This window comes from Myxocyprinus asiaticus, chromosome 35 (assembly GCF_019703515.2).
Source record: "Myxocyprinus asiaticus isolate MX2 ecotype Aquarium Trade chromosome 35, UBuf_Myxa_2, whole genome shotgun sequence".
Classification (NCBI taxonomy): domain Eukaryota; kingdom Metazoa; phylum Chordata; class Actinopteri; order Cypriniformes; family Catostomidae; genus Myxocyprinus; species Myxocyprinus asiaticus.
The window spans coordinates 43,102,211-43,115,682 of record NC_059378.1 but is presented as its reverse complement, the minus strand read 5'-3'; the positions used below and the strand labels follow the sequence as shown (position 1 = coordinate 43,115,682).

At 37.6% G+C, this 13,472-nt stretch overlaps 1 protein-coding gene across 1 annotated transcript in view; it reads right to left on the bottom strand.

The window, feature by feature from the left end:
• LOC127426481 (interleukin-1 receptor accessory protein-like 1-B) overlaps positions 1-13,076 on the bottom strand; it is a 395,093-nt gene extending 382,017 nt beyond the window's left edge. Inside the window, exon 1 of the mRNA XM_051673334.1 lies at positions 12,756-13,076. The gene's annotated coding sequence lies outside the window, so the exon portion shown is untranslated. The remainder of the gene's footprint in view (positions 1-12,755) is intronic.
• Positions 13,077-13,472: the final 396 nt, after the last annotated feature.

The following is a 13,472-nucleotide window of genomic DNA, read 5'->3' as shown; positions in this document are numbered from 1 at the left end:
CTACGCTGTTTCTAGGGTGTTCTGGGTGGTTTTACAGCATTGCTATGCTGTTTCTAAGGTGTTTCTAGGTTGTTCTGGGTGGTAGCTAGAGTATTATGGGTGGTTACTAAGGTGTTCTGAGTGGTTGCTTGGGCATTGAAGGCAATTGCTAAGGTGTTTGAAGTGATTTTGCTGCTTTGCTATGCTATTTCTAGGGTGTTCTGGGCTGTTTTACAGCATTCCTAGCAGTTTCTAGAGTGTTTCTATGGTGTTCTGGGCAGTAGCTATGGTATTACGGGTGGTTACTAAGGTGTTATAAGTAATTTTACCAAATGACTATCAGTTTCTAGGGTGTTACTATTGTGTTCTGGGTCGTTACTAGGACATTTGAGCGGTTGCTAAGGTGTTCCAAATGGTTTTAAAGCATTACTATGCAGTTTCTGGTATGTTCTGGGTGGTTACTAGGTCATTGCAGGCAGTTGCTAAGGTGTTCTAAGTGGTTTTACCACATTGCCAGCAGTTTCTAAGGTGTTCTGGGTGGTTGCATTCAGGTCTTAAATCACAAGAGATTATCCCTAAATTGGAAATTATAGCCTACTGTAAAAATACACCTTCTTTCAGATGAGATGTTAAACTGAGGTCCTCTGTGGACTGTTTGTGGTCATTAAACATCTCAGTGTGTTCCTCAATAACAGTAGGGCTGTAACCCGTCGTTCTGGACAGATTTTGTAATTGTCCTCCATCCTTCATGGCATCCTAATCATCCTCATCAGATCGACAACATCACTCTTCACTGATAGCTGGTGTGTGTTGAGTGTTCTGTGGCTGCTCTTGCATCATCCAGCTGGAGACATCCAGAAAATCACTTAATTAAATTATAGGAATTAATTTCATTTTTGCCCCAGGTAAAATGGTAAGTGTGATCTATTGGTAAAGTAAGAGCACACCTCTCCTAAACAAGACATATGATTTGAGGGATCATTCATGTCTGGAACACAAACGGTCAAATTACAAACCCTAAATATGAGCGATAGCAATACAGATGCTTGACTTTATCACCACTAATAACACACATCGTATTTAACAGGCTTTTATTGCCATGTTTGTGAGGTTGAATCTAGCAGTTGTGTTGAATCTGTCACCTTGTGAACTGGCAGAATAAAGCTACTTCATTAAAATCAACCCTTCGGCTCCAAGCACACAGGACTGAACGTGTCCCCCACCATGCGGCCGAGCACTGACTCATTAGTGTGGCGTGCAGCTCTGACACGGGCAGGTGCACATTCATATGAGCTCGACTCAAGCATAAAGCTGCTTGATTTATAACCGCGGCTCTCCACCCTGCTACGATATTCCTTTATCCATCACGTGAAAGCAAAACCATCGCATCAGTCACCCGCGCGTGAAACTCACTTCCTTTCACCGTTTTCACAGAGTAATATGCGCCGGTGAGTGCGAGAGATTTTAGCTGTGTGTATTGAATAATTTAAAATCGTCCTGTTTTGCAAGAGAGCGATTCATCAGTAGAATGTGAGAGTTTCTAACAGATGAGCACAACGAGAGGCAACGTGAGGACCAAAGATACAGCAGAGAACTCGAAGAACCTTCCATGAAATCACACAAGAGCAATATGAAAGAAAAATTTAAATGTCACAGCGCATTTCTCATCTGTGGATTTGTGATTGGCAGCTCTGGCTTCAACTTAAATGGTAAATAAAACTGAAATACACACTCACACAGTTGTATAAGGCCACGGATGGAGATATAAAGCTCTCTGAATTAATCAGCCAAATGGAGCCGGAACAACAGCAGCTCTCACGTCCATCATCCCTGAGGGACCATCAGAGTGTCCACAGCAACAGAAGAAAAGAGGCCATACAAGATTCAACACCTTCAGGAGCACACAAGGTCAGTCCCATTGAGCAGAGGAAAAAAACAACAACATCAAACATCATGGACAAATGGGCAGTTTTTTGGTTCAGTGGTGAATTTTTAGGTTGTTTGGAGTGGGACGTTAAAGAAGTTTGAAAAATTTGAATTTTGTGGCTTTATGTCTATGTGTATTACCTTTGAGGTCATCTATATTCAAGTGTACTAGTGAAATGTTTACTTTTCAGATATACACAAAAAAAAAAAAAAAAAAAAAAAATATATATATATATATATATATATATATAATATATATATATTTAAATTTACAGACACAAAAATTTACAAACTGATAGCTGTGGTTGCCTGAACTTTACTGTAAAAATACAGTGTCAATGATTCAGGTATTATGGGATGCCATTTTGGTGGCTGTATATTTAACAGTTTACTAACATTTATCATTAAATGACACAATGTTAATATACCAACCTTTTGGAGCAACAAAAATCTGCTTTGCACTTTAAATTGTACTTCTGACCACCAAAGTAGCACAAGTGGTAAAACCAAGGCTTGACATTAACGTTTTGGCTCACTGTCCACTGTGGCTGGTGGTCATCCAAAGTCATTAGCCACTTATAATTTTCACTAGCCAAAATCCTCTCTCCCCACAAAAAGTGATAAAGGTAACTGGAGGCTTCAACTGCATGCATTTGTTTGAACAAGAATAATATTTAGAAGGACAGACAATAATTTGTCATTCATGGAATTCCACACTTTAAACCTCTTCTTTCAAAATGATACAGGACTTGCCCTTCTGAAAGTTCATCATTGTTCTTTCATTGCTTAACAGGGATATTTATAATAATAAAGCCATAACCACAGACTATGTTCCAGGTCTTGACCGCACAACAGTTCTGTATCACTTCGGCAAATTATTTCAGAAACTGAAAAGCTCCAGACAAGAATGACGACCACCCTGCTGCTGAGGAGTGCAGTTAAACTACGAGCTTAACTATTCAAAGCAATTTTACAGCTGACAAGAGCTGTGACAGACGCAGGTAAACACATGGCCGAGCGCTCTATCTCTCCCTATCATCTCTCTCTCTCTCTGTGTCACACACAAACACACACACACACACACACACACACACTACCTTGTTACACTAGTGCTAAAAGCTGCTCAATCCTCTGTTGCTAGCTCTAAAGTGACGCTTTTGAATTAGCAATGGAGGCTTGGGCTGTTTCAAAGCAAGACGCTGAATACATGATGGAAGATCTACTCGCAAGAGTGGTTTAGGAACGAAAACCTGAAAATGTCTTGAGATAAATCCCTGAAAGATGTCTTTAGGTGTGGTTACTATGGTATAAGCAGAATAATGGACTCTGGCCCATTGAATTATTGAAAAATGATGCACACTCCACTTTGCATTGTGGCCACATTGCCACCTCGGGTGTGCATTATTTTTCAATAATTGAACGGCCCGTTGACAATTATTCCTTACATCTAACTTGACATGAGTCAGTTTACATCAGCAGATGAAAGTACAAGACAATTATGATTTACGCTGTGAATTAAACAGGGCATAATGATGCCAAACGCTCTCTCTCTCTCAGTGAATCTCTGCAGTGGAGCAGTTTGAGCCTTTAGCTGATACCATAATAAATCCAAGGTCTCTTTCCAAATGCTGCAGGATTGTGTAGAAAAGAGGTTTATCTGACACTTGCAATGTGCTGTGTATCACACTGAAAACCTTCATGAATAAAACTGAAAACTGAATCTCCTGAACTCTACAGAGTCAGTGCAGCTTCATTCTCCATCATATTATTGTACGTGAATCGTATGGACTACATCACTTTTTATAAAATAACACTTTAATTTATAAAAAGGCCACCGCTCACTTGATAACCTACAAACACTCGCATGAAATAGAAAAGAGCTGCGGGTTAAATGGATGTAAATGGTCATTCTGTGCAGCTCCAGTAAACTCCATTCATCAATGACAAACATCAGAATTAACTGCGCTTTCTCTGAAAAAACACCAAGAGTATCATTTCTAGAGCTGAACAACATCTTAATTGGATTGAACTCTATTCCCATGTCAGTAATTTCCTTTTAAAAAACTTCCTGTTAGACAACAAATAACTTCAAATATATCTTACAAACTTTTTGTTTTTGAGAACATCCTAGAAAGTGGACGTTACGATACCGCATCAAAACATTTCAATGAAAGAATGAAATCATATCTAGATCAAACCCCATATGCTAGAAAAAAATAATTCACAAATTAGATCTCCATGTCGATTGTTTCTCCTAGACAGCAAATTAGATTAATAGAGAGCAATTGGAGGCTTTTGCTGAAAAGTGCTGTCCCCAGGTCTATGGTCTCCACCAGCACCTCTGTGGTCTCCTGGTGGTCTGCCGGATCCCCCGTGGTCTCTTGCCAATCTGCCGGCTCCTTCATTGTCACCTAGCGCCCAACAGGTTGATCCAACTGTTTCTTTTTCACATTCCCAAACCTATATATTACAGCCCCAAAGACATAGTGTTTACAGTTTTCCAGAAAATCAACCAGTGAATGGCTTACTTATGACGTCACTGCATAATAAGCTGGGAGAAGAGAAAGTATTTTAACACTGAAAAGTTACTTGCCTCAGCTTTAAGTCTCCTGAACAATGAAAGAGCAACCCTTGAGCAATAAATTTTTCCTATAGGACAGTTTATAAAACTTTGTTTAAAAAAAGTGAAACTTTGAAATGGTTGGTTATGCTAAAGAGGTCGAGAGGAACACCCTAAAATTGGCAAAGTTTTGTGGACTGCCACAAACTCCCACAGCAGAGAAAGCTCAGAATACTCACAAATACAGCAAACATCTCCACTTATTTGCCTCTGAAATGACAGAAAAATGAAATGGAAGCCATACAATTTAAATGATTTTTTTTTTATATCACAAGCACATTTTAAAGGTGCAATATGTAAAAATGTTTCATGTAATATTCACCTTTTTTTAGCCAATGTGTGAACGGCCTGTAACGCAACTTAAAAATGAGCCCTTCCCGGACTTCCTAGGTTGCCTATTAAAGCCTGTAGACTGATTTTCATGTGAAGGGAGCAGGTTGGTTTTGCCGGGAAAATCCAAAGATTGTGACGTTTATGCGCGCTCCCGAGAGCCTCAGTGCTTCTCTTCCGCTATTCAACAGCGACAACGAACTGCAACACTAGGTAACATTATCTTAGAGATGAAATCCAGCAAATGTCCGGCTCTCAGCACAACACCGACTCCTACACAACCTCAGAGTAAGCCATAAAAACATTTATATACTGAATCCTGTCTGGCTAAGCGGGAACGTGATCGTGGTTGAGCGAAAACTAGAGTGAACATCGGCAGGACATTTGATTCCTGGAGGGACCTTCGTTCGGTTTTGGGGATCAAAACCGACCCTGAATTGGCGTTCTTCTCATTGGACAGGTAAACTTACATAACTGCAAAGCATGTGAAATATAGTGCCATAAGGATTGATCTGTGTCATTTTATCTAACCTTGCTTCATAACTTTCAAATAATTTCAACGATTTTCTCTTTATACTAAAAGTCAGGTTAATGTCAATGATAATCTGTAATTATTCAACTACAATAACACATGAAATGAATGCTAGACAATGTTCAAGATAATGCAGAAAGCTCCATTCATTAGTGTAACGTAACTTGGTTATACAGAAAATATATACAATCTATTATTATTAAACAATAGTGCATCGATATATCAACATGACAGTTGTGATGGAATCACATCTATACTGAATTGTGTCAACATATTTATAATGTACAGTCTATTTTATAAACAGCTACTGTCATCATCCACCAAATATAATATACAGTCTCAAAGTTTGTAGAAAAAATCTCATCTGTCAGCATGATGCCGGTGGATCACGTTCACTCTCTTTGTATGTTACGTCATTGTTTTAGTCGATGCTTGCTCGCTCGTGTCCCTATGGAGTGTGTGCACGAGTAACAGGTCACTGCTGCAGTTCACTTAACGGCCGCAGGTGTCATTAATAACAAGGCTTTCTGAATCTTACATACTGCACCTTTAAGTAAAACATTAACAAAAATAATTTTGTTCAGTTTAAAATTATATAAGAATTAAATGTATATTTATGCAGTTAGCAGGCCCCTTTTTTCCCCCAAAAGCAACTTACAGTACATTCAATATGTACATTTAATCTGTCCAAGTGTGCCCTGGAAATCAATATTTTGTTCATGTAATGCAATGGCATTCAGACATTTTCAAGTGTGATTTGAGTGATGAAATAATTATTGCCGACTGTATACTGAAGAAGTCTCTTGAGTGTACAACTTTAGTTTTAACAGTATGAATAATACAGCAAAACCTGAAAAGTGTTGACCATAATGCTGAATCATAAGAAAAAACAACCCCACACAACAATAGAGAATGTGTTTGGAAGAACTTCATGTGGGATTTGAAACAGACATGAGACTCAAATATCTCTCACGATTACCAAAGCATCAGTTCATCACATCACCCACCTGATCTTCTTATAGTCTCTCTCTCACACACACATGCAATTTATACAAACTCTTGGATGTTAAAAGTCCACTTGTGTGTGTGTGTGTGTGTGTGTGTGTGTGTGTGGGCAGGTTTAAGTGGTTTACGAGGACTTTTTTTTAGGTTATAAACTGGTAATTATAAGGGTATTATTCTATAAATGTGGTTTATGAGGACATTTCTAGTGTCCCCATAATTCAAATCTCTTAAAAAACTTATTAAACGATGTTTTATTGAAAATGAAAAATGCAGAAAGTGTTTTGTGAGGGTTAGGTTTAGGGGTAGGGGTAGGGTAAGGGGATAGAATCTATAGTTCATACAGTATAAAAATCATTATATCTATGGAGAGTCCTCATAATGATAGCTGCACCAACATGTGTGTGTGTGTGTGTGTGTGTGTGTGTGTGTGTGTGTGTGTGTGTGTGTGTGTGTGTGTGTGTGTTTTCTAATGCCACCTCTGCCTTGTGACTCAGCAGATGAAATGTTGATCTGACAGAGAAGCAATAGATATTTCCTCATTTGAAGGGTTTGCACTGATGACTTAATTCCAAACAACACTGCTGATCTGACACACTCATTACAGGTGATGGAGCCTCTATAACGAGCTGATGAGTTCAATCAGTAGTGAGATGATCATGGTTGACTTCCATTGGTCATTTAATCACATAGTCCCACACTAATCTCACACCATTGGTTGATCCAAAGCTGCTGTGTCGGGCTGTGCAAGCCACTCAAACAAAGCAATTTTCAACTTATGAATGGCTTATTGTATGTTCTGCATATTAAACTGCAATACATTAAAGTATTCCCTTTAAAAGACTAAACATTCACATTCACTTTTAGAGTCATTCTGTCCCTTTCCATAAACACAGTTTGGTCTGTGTTCAAGTGAAACTCATTGTCCTCTTTATGTAAATGTCCCCCTCATAAAGGAACATCTTGAATTGGGCTGAAAGACACGTTTACAGTTTGTACCTGAATGTGAGCGCAAAGTCTAAAAATACCAGACAGCCTTTACGACACACACACACACACACACACACACACACACACAAACAGCTTGTTTGAGATTACTGCCACCTTCCTGTCCAGATGAATGTCAAATCCACACAAACACGAGCTCGGCTCAGCTTTACATTTCTCCAGAGTAAATTTCATCCCTCATCAGAAGGATAGAGCTTCTATATTTTCCACACATCACAAACCATCAACACATTCACAATCATTAGAAAGAGGAGGAGGTATACATGCTTGACTGAGGCATTACACTGCAACTACATTCACAAATGCAAAGCAATTACACTAATAAGTTTCAAACCCCTCTTAAATTAGAATAATTTCTGTGAAATCTGTCATCTAAACTAAATTCAAGAACACAGTTTTGCTCACTCTTTGTAAAAACACTTTAAAACCACAATGGCAAACATTCAGTCAAGAGTGAATTATATAATAAAAGCAGATTTAAACTGAAAGACTGAACTGTGTTCTCAGGACGGGTATTTTTCATAATCACACTGGGGCAAGCTGTCACAAATGTTTTCTATGTTGTAATTGTACACAATTTACTACAATTTCTGTTGATCAAAATGATGGTTTGATATTTTCTATGTTACTCTACCTATATTTATATGTGGTTGCATGATTTTATTTGCATTTTATAATTATTTCACTGTTCAAATGTAGCTGTAAACCCTGTAAGGTAATGCAGGTTCCTACTGTGATAATTTACCCCATATAGTGTGACAACATGCCTCGCTATTGTGCTCAACACGTCTTAAATGAACCATATCTTTTATTTTCTTGGGAAATAACACTGGAAATGTTCAAATTGAGCCCTACTGTAGAAATGTGTTACAGAATATTAGAATGGCAGAACTGCATTTCATTATTTAAAAGTGAATGCAACAAAGAAACAATCATGTGAAATTACAGAGCAAGACGTGTCCCAAAAAAAGTCAAAACATGAAAGAATTTGGACTTGATTTTGTCCTGCGGTGTGACATAATGTATATATTTCCCAAATGCTGAAGGTCCAGCAAGAACAGATGTGTTTAAATGGCTGAATATTTTAATGTCAGTAAGAGAATTGAACTGAATTCATGCCTGGAGGGCTGATGAGTTACATCGTTTAATTGGCATCTAATTAAGATCTGAGAAAGAAGGCAAAGACCTGACTTTAGATCAGTTCAAGTCAATGTGACGCCTCATGACAGATGTGGAATTAAACTGTAAAAGCTGGTGGGACTTTACAATCATCAGAATTTACACACCTCAAATGCTTTTGTCTAATATAAATATAGTAATGAAATTCGACTGTACATCGCAAGTTTCATCACGATACAATCTTATATCGATTCTCTTGGCCAGCGATCCGATGTTTGCCGATACCTCAAAGTCTGCTGCGATACGATTTGCATTTGATTCGATTCAGGGGCCTGCGATCGATATTATGATATTATGTGCCTATTTTACACAATCAATTACATTTATTATCTCAGAAATGCAACCAAAATATATTTCAAATATTTTATTGAGCTCTCTGAAAGGTGCAAATCTAGTATCCAGATTGGGACATCCACAACAAAATAAGGTACTTCAGTTGTTGAAAAAAAAATACAGATAAATAAATCATTTAAAATGATCACATACATGTGATGATCAATCGTTTGATGACAGCTCATTGCCTTGTGGAATGAGGTAAACACTACAATGGCAGTTTGTCATCTCTACAACAATCAAGCAAGTCTTTCAATCTAAAATACTTACATACCCACGACAGGAGATTCTGTGCTATCTGTGTATTTTTCAAGTGAAAAATTCTGTTAGAGTTTACTGTGATAAATGTTAGTGTTTATATGAAGATGTGAAAAGTCTTGTAATTGATGTTGGTGCAGGGCAGGTGTTTTCACTTTCCCTCGTCAGCACTGTTCAGAATGTCACGGCTGTTTAGACGTTTGACATCGCTGAATTGTTCCAGAGTGCTTTAAAATAGAATATTCTCATGTGGAATTCAAATGTGTTGCATGCGCCACGATATCAAGGGAAGCCTGATTTAATCACACATGTGAGCCGCTCTGCGCTATCCTGTCACTGGAGCTCACATTTCAAGGGATAACAGGTTGATGCACGCGCACGAGTAGAGCAGAGCACAACTTCAATCACTCCGTGCACATCCGTGTCTGACATGAGAAGTATATTTAGTGCTTATAAATCGAGATTAACATCGTAATGTTGCTGCATTGCCTGACGGAAATGCGTACAGCCACGTCTGGTTGGCATTAGAGTGTAAAAAAAAGGTGCATCTAAAAAAAATAAAAATAATCCATCGATGTTTATGCGTTGAATCGATGACATCACATTGTTGGTTATTTGATCGATGCATCAATACAGAACGATGGATCATTACACCCCTATAATTAAAAAATAATAAAAATGAATATCTATCTATCTATCTTCAATAAACAGTCAACTATTAATTGCAGAAATTAGTGTGTTAAATTTCTCAGCCCTAGTATATACTCTAAAACCAGAATATACCTTCTAAAAGCTAAAAGCAGGGTGAATATGGGCAAAGTGAGACACTTTGGGAAATCTTGGCACTTTTAATTGATACAAATGCCACATAACCTGACAGTATACCTTTATAGAAAGTTTAGAATGCATCCCACTTTAGTCAAATGCAAAAATGAAGCAGTACTAAAACATCCCAGAATTTTTTGGGAGGTACTGGTAAAGTGGGACACTTGTATTGTCAAAGTGGACCACTTCATTTTTTCCCCTCAAAATAAGCTAGACAGGGGCCTGTATTAAATATAGTGTATTTTAAGTATCTATTTTGTTTGCAACATAGGCTTACATAAAAACTGAAATATCCACTTGTTAAATTAGTTTAAATTAACAAATTCAAGTTGTTATTTCTCCTTAAAATATCCATTAAGATTAATCAGTTTAATGTAATGTTGTTTTTGTTTTTGTTTTAGATATTAGTGTGAAACATTTTGTAAACACAAGAAAAATGTTGCTTAAAGAAAGATAAATGGTTCAGTATTTAACTATATAATTATATAATCGCAACAGTGTATAGACTCAAAGATTAAAATAAAACTTCAGAAAGCATGGACATCCAAAACACAACTAAAACAAATCATCAAAAAAAAAAAAAAAAGAAAAAAAAAAAAAGAAAAAAAAGAAAATAGGCTACAATTTTTTATATTTCATATTCATGCTACCTAAAAATGATATGATCAAGAGATTTAATTTAAATAATTAATTTTCCTTTCATTGAATGTAAGTGAATAATAAACTCGTAACTCCTCTTTAAATGTCTTGATGTACTGTCCCAGTTTATCAGTATCACCCTGTTTCACTTTGTCAATATGCCGCTGGTAAAGTGGGAAAGAGGACAAATTATTTTATCCATTTTAATTCTGAAACCTGAATATATAATATAAATGTTGAATACTGAAGAACAGACCTGTGGGACACACATCCCTTCATTTATTAACCTCATTTGAGAGTTTTAATGTTTTCATTTGCTGTGAGATGATCTGTGAAGGTTCTGGAATCATTCACTCAAGTGTTTCACTCAATCACACACACATTATAAATCATAATATATGTCACATTTATACCATACACACACAGACACACACACACACACACACACACACACACACACAAACACACACACACACTCACACACACACACACACACACACTCACACACACACACACTCTCACACACACACACACACACACACACACATGTTGGTGCAGCTATCATTATGAGGACTCTCCATAGACATAATGATTTTTATACTGTACAAACTATAGATTCTATCCCCTAACCTTAACCCTACCCCTAAACACACAAACACACACACTCTCTCTCTCTCTCTCTCTCTCTCTCTCTCTCTCTCACACACATACACACACACACACACACATGTTGGTGCAGCTATCATTATGAGGACTTTCCATAGACATAATGATTTTTATACTGTATGAACTATAGATTCTATCCCCTAACCCTAACCCTACCCCTAAACCTAACCCTCACAAAAAAATTTTACATTTTCAATAAAACATCGTTTAGTATGTTTTTTTTAAGCGATTTGAATTATGGGGACACTAGAAATGTCCTCATAAACCACATTTATAGCATAATACCCTTGTAATTACAAGTTTATAACCTAAAAAAAGTCCTCATAAACCACTTAAACCTGCCCACACACACTCACTAACACACACACACACTCACACACACACAACACACACTCACTCACACACACATACACACACAAACACACTCACACACACATACACAACACACACACAACACACACATATGCACACACAACACACACGCTCACATACACACACTCTCACACACACACAACACATATATACACCCACACACACACAAACACAACACACACACATATTCACACACACACACTCACACACTCACACACACACTCACACACACACATACATACTCACACACATATTCACACACACTCACACACACATCACACACACACACACATACACTCACACACACATCACACACACACACATACACACACACACACACACACACACACACACATACACTCACACACACACATACACTCACACACACACTCACACACACAGAGTCTGTCCTGCTCGAGTCATTTTTTAAGATGCTGCAAAAACGCATGTGAGAATGAAAATAAATCTCACTAAATACATGACAGATCCAGTCCAACACTGATCACACACACACACACACACACACACACACACACACACTCTCACACAGACACACACACACACACACACACACAAGCGCGCGCGCGCACACACACGCACCAGTTTAACCAACAACTGCATTTAACATGTAACAGATTTCAAACACACTAATTTAAACAGAACTTCATTGTGATATTTGAATATCAGTGATTCATTCTGACTCATTTGAATCATCGTTTCAGCATGAAGCGTGTTTGAATTCACTGCAGTAAAAGTGCACCTTCATATGCTTCACAATAGAGTCAAATGAATAAGATATAAAAATAAAATAAAATAAAAAACACTGATAAATGTTTCCATTCAGTTTAATCAGAACAGTTTAATCAATTTCATCTAAAGAGATATTTATATTGCAAGTCTCTCAAATATAATTTTCACACAACAAAGATTCATTTGATTCTGTTTAACGGCAATGAAAATATGTGTCCTCAAATTAATTTTCAGCATCAAAGTTGCATCGAATAATGAGCGACAGTGAATCTGACTAAAAACAGAATAAGTTAGACTCATAAAGAATAAATGTGACTAATAATGAATACATCTCACCTGAAATGATGGATCCAGATCTCAGTGAAGAGCATCAGACACAGAAAATGATTCTCCGTGTTTCCCAAACGAATAAAAGATGAATTCCAATTAAAAACATCCACATTTGCTTTATTTCTCATGAGATGTCATAAATCCACTTATCGCTCGCGTTCACATTCAGACTCAAACTGAGGTAAAGATTCTGATGATGAGCGCAGATGAAGATGAAGATCAGTCAGATGTTCTGCTCATGTGTGTGAGCATCATCATCATCATCATCATCACCGGTGGATCACTGAACATCCTTCAGCCCGCACTGCGACTCACTTCCACCGGCGCACAGAGACGCGACACACCGCTGAATTTATCTGTGGATGCTGCCTGGATCACCACAGCACAATGAGAGAGAGAGAGAGAGAGAGAGAGAGAGAGAGAGAGAGAGAGAGACGCACTGCCGCCCAATGGAGAAGATCTTCAGATTTCTGATTCCAGCAGACATAATGCAGGTGAGGAACACACACACACACACACACACACACACATCAGTAATACTCTGCAAAGTAAAGGGTTGTTTGTAACAGGACTGAATGGAAACACTGTTTTTTTTTTTTTTGTTGTTGTTGTTTTTTTCAGTACAGATCAAGTGACCCTCAATCTAAACGTTTTCTGTTCGACTATTACAACTTTTTATGTAAAAAAAAAAAAAAAAAACATCAAACTTTACTGTGTTACCTT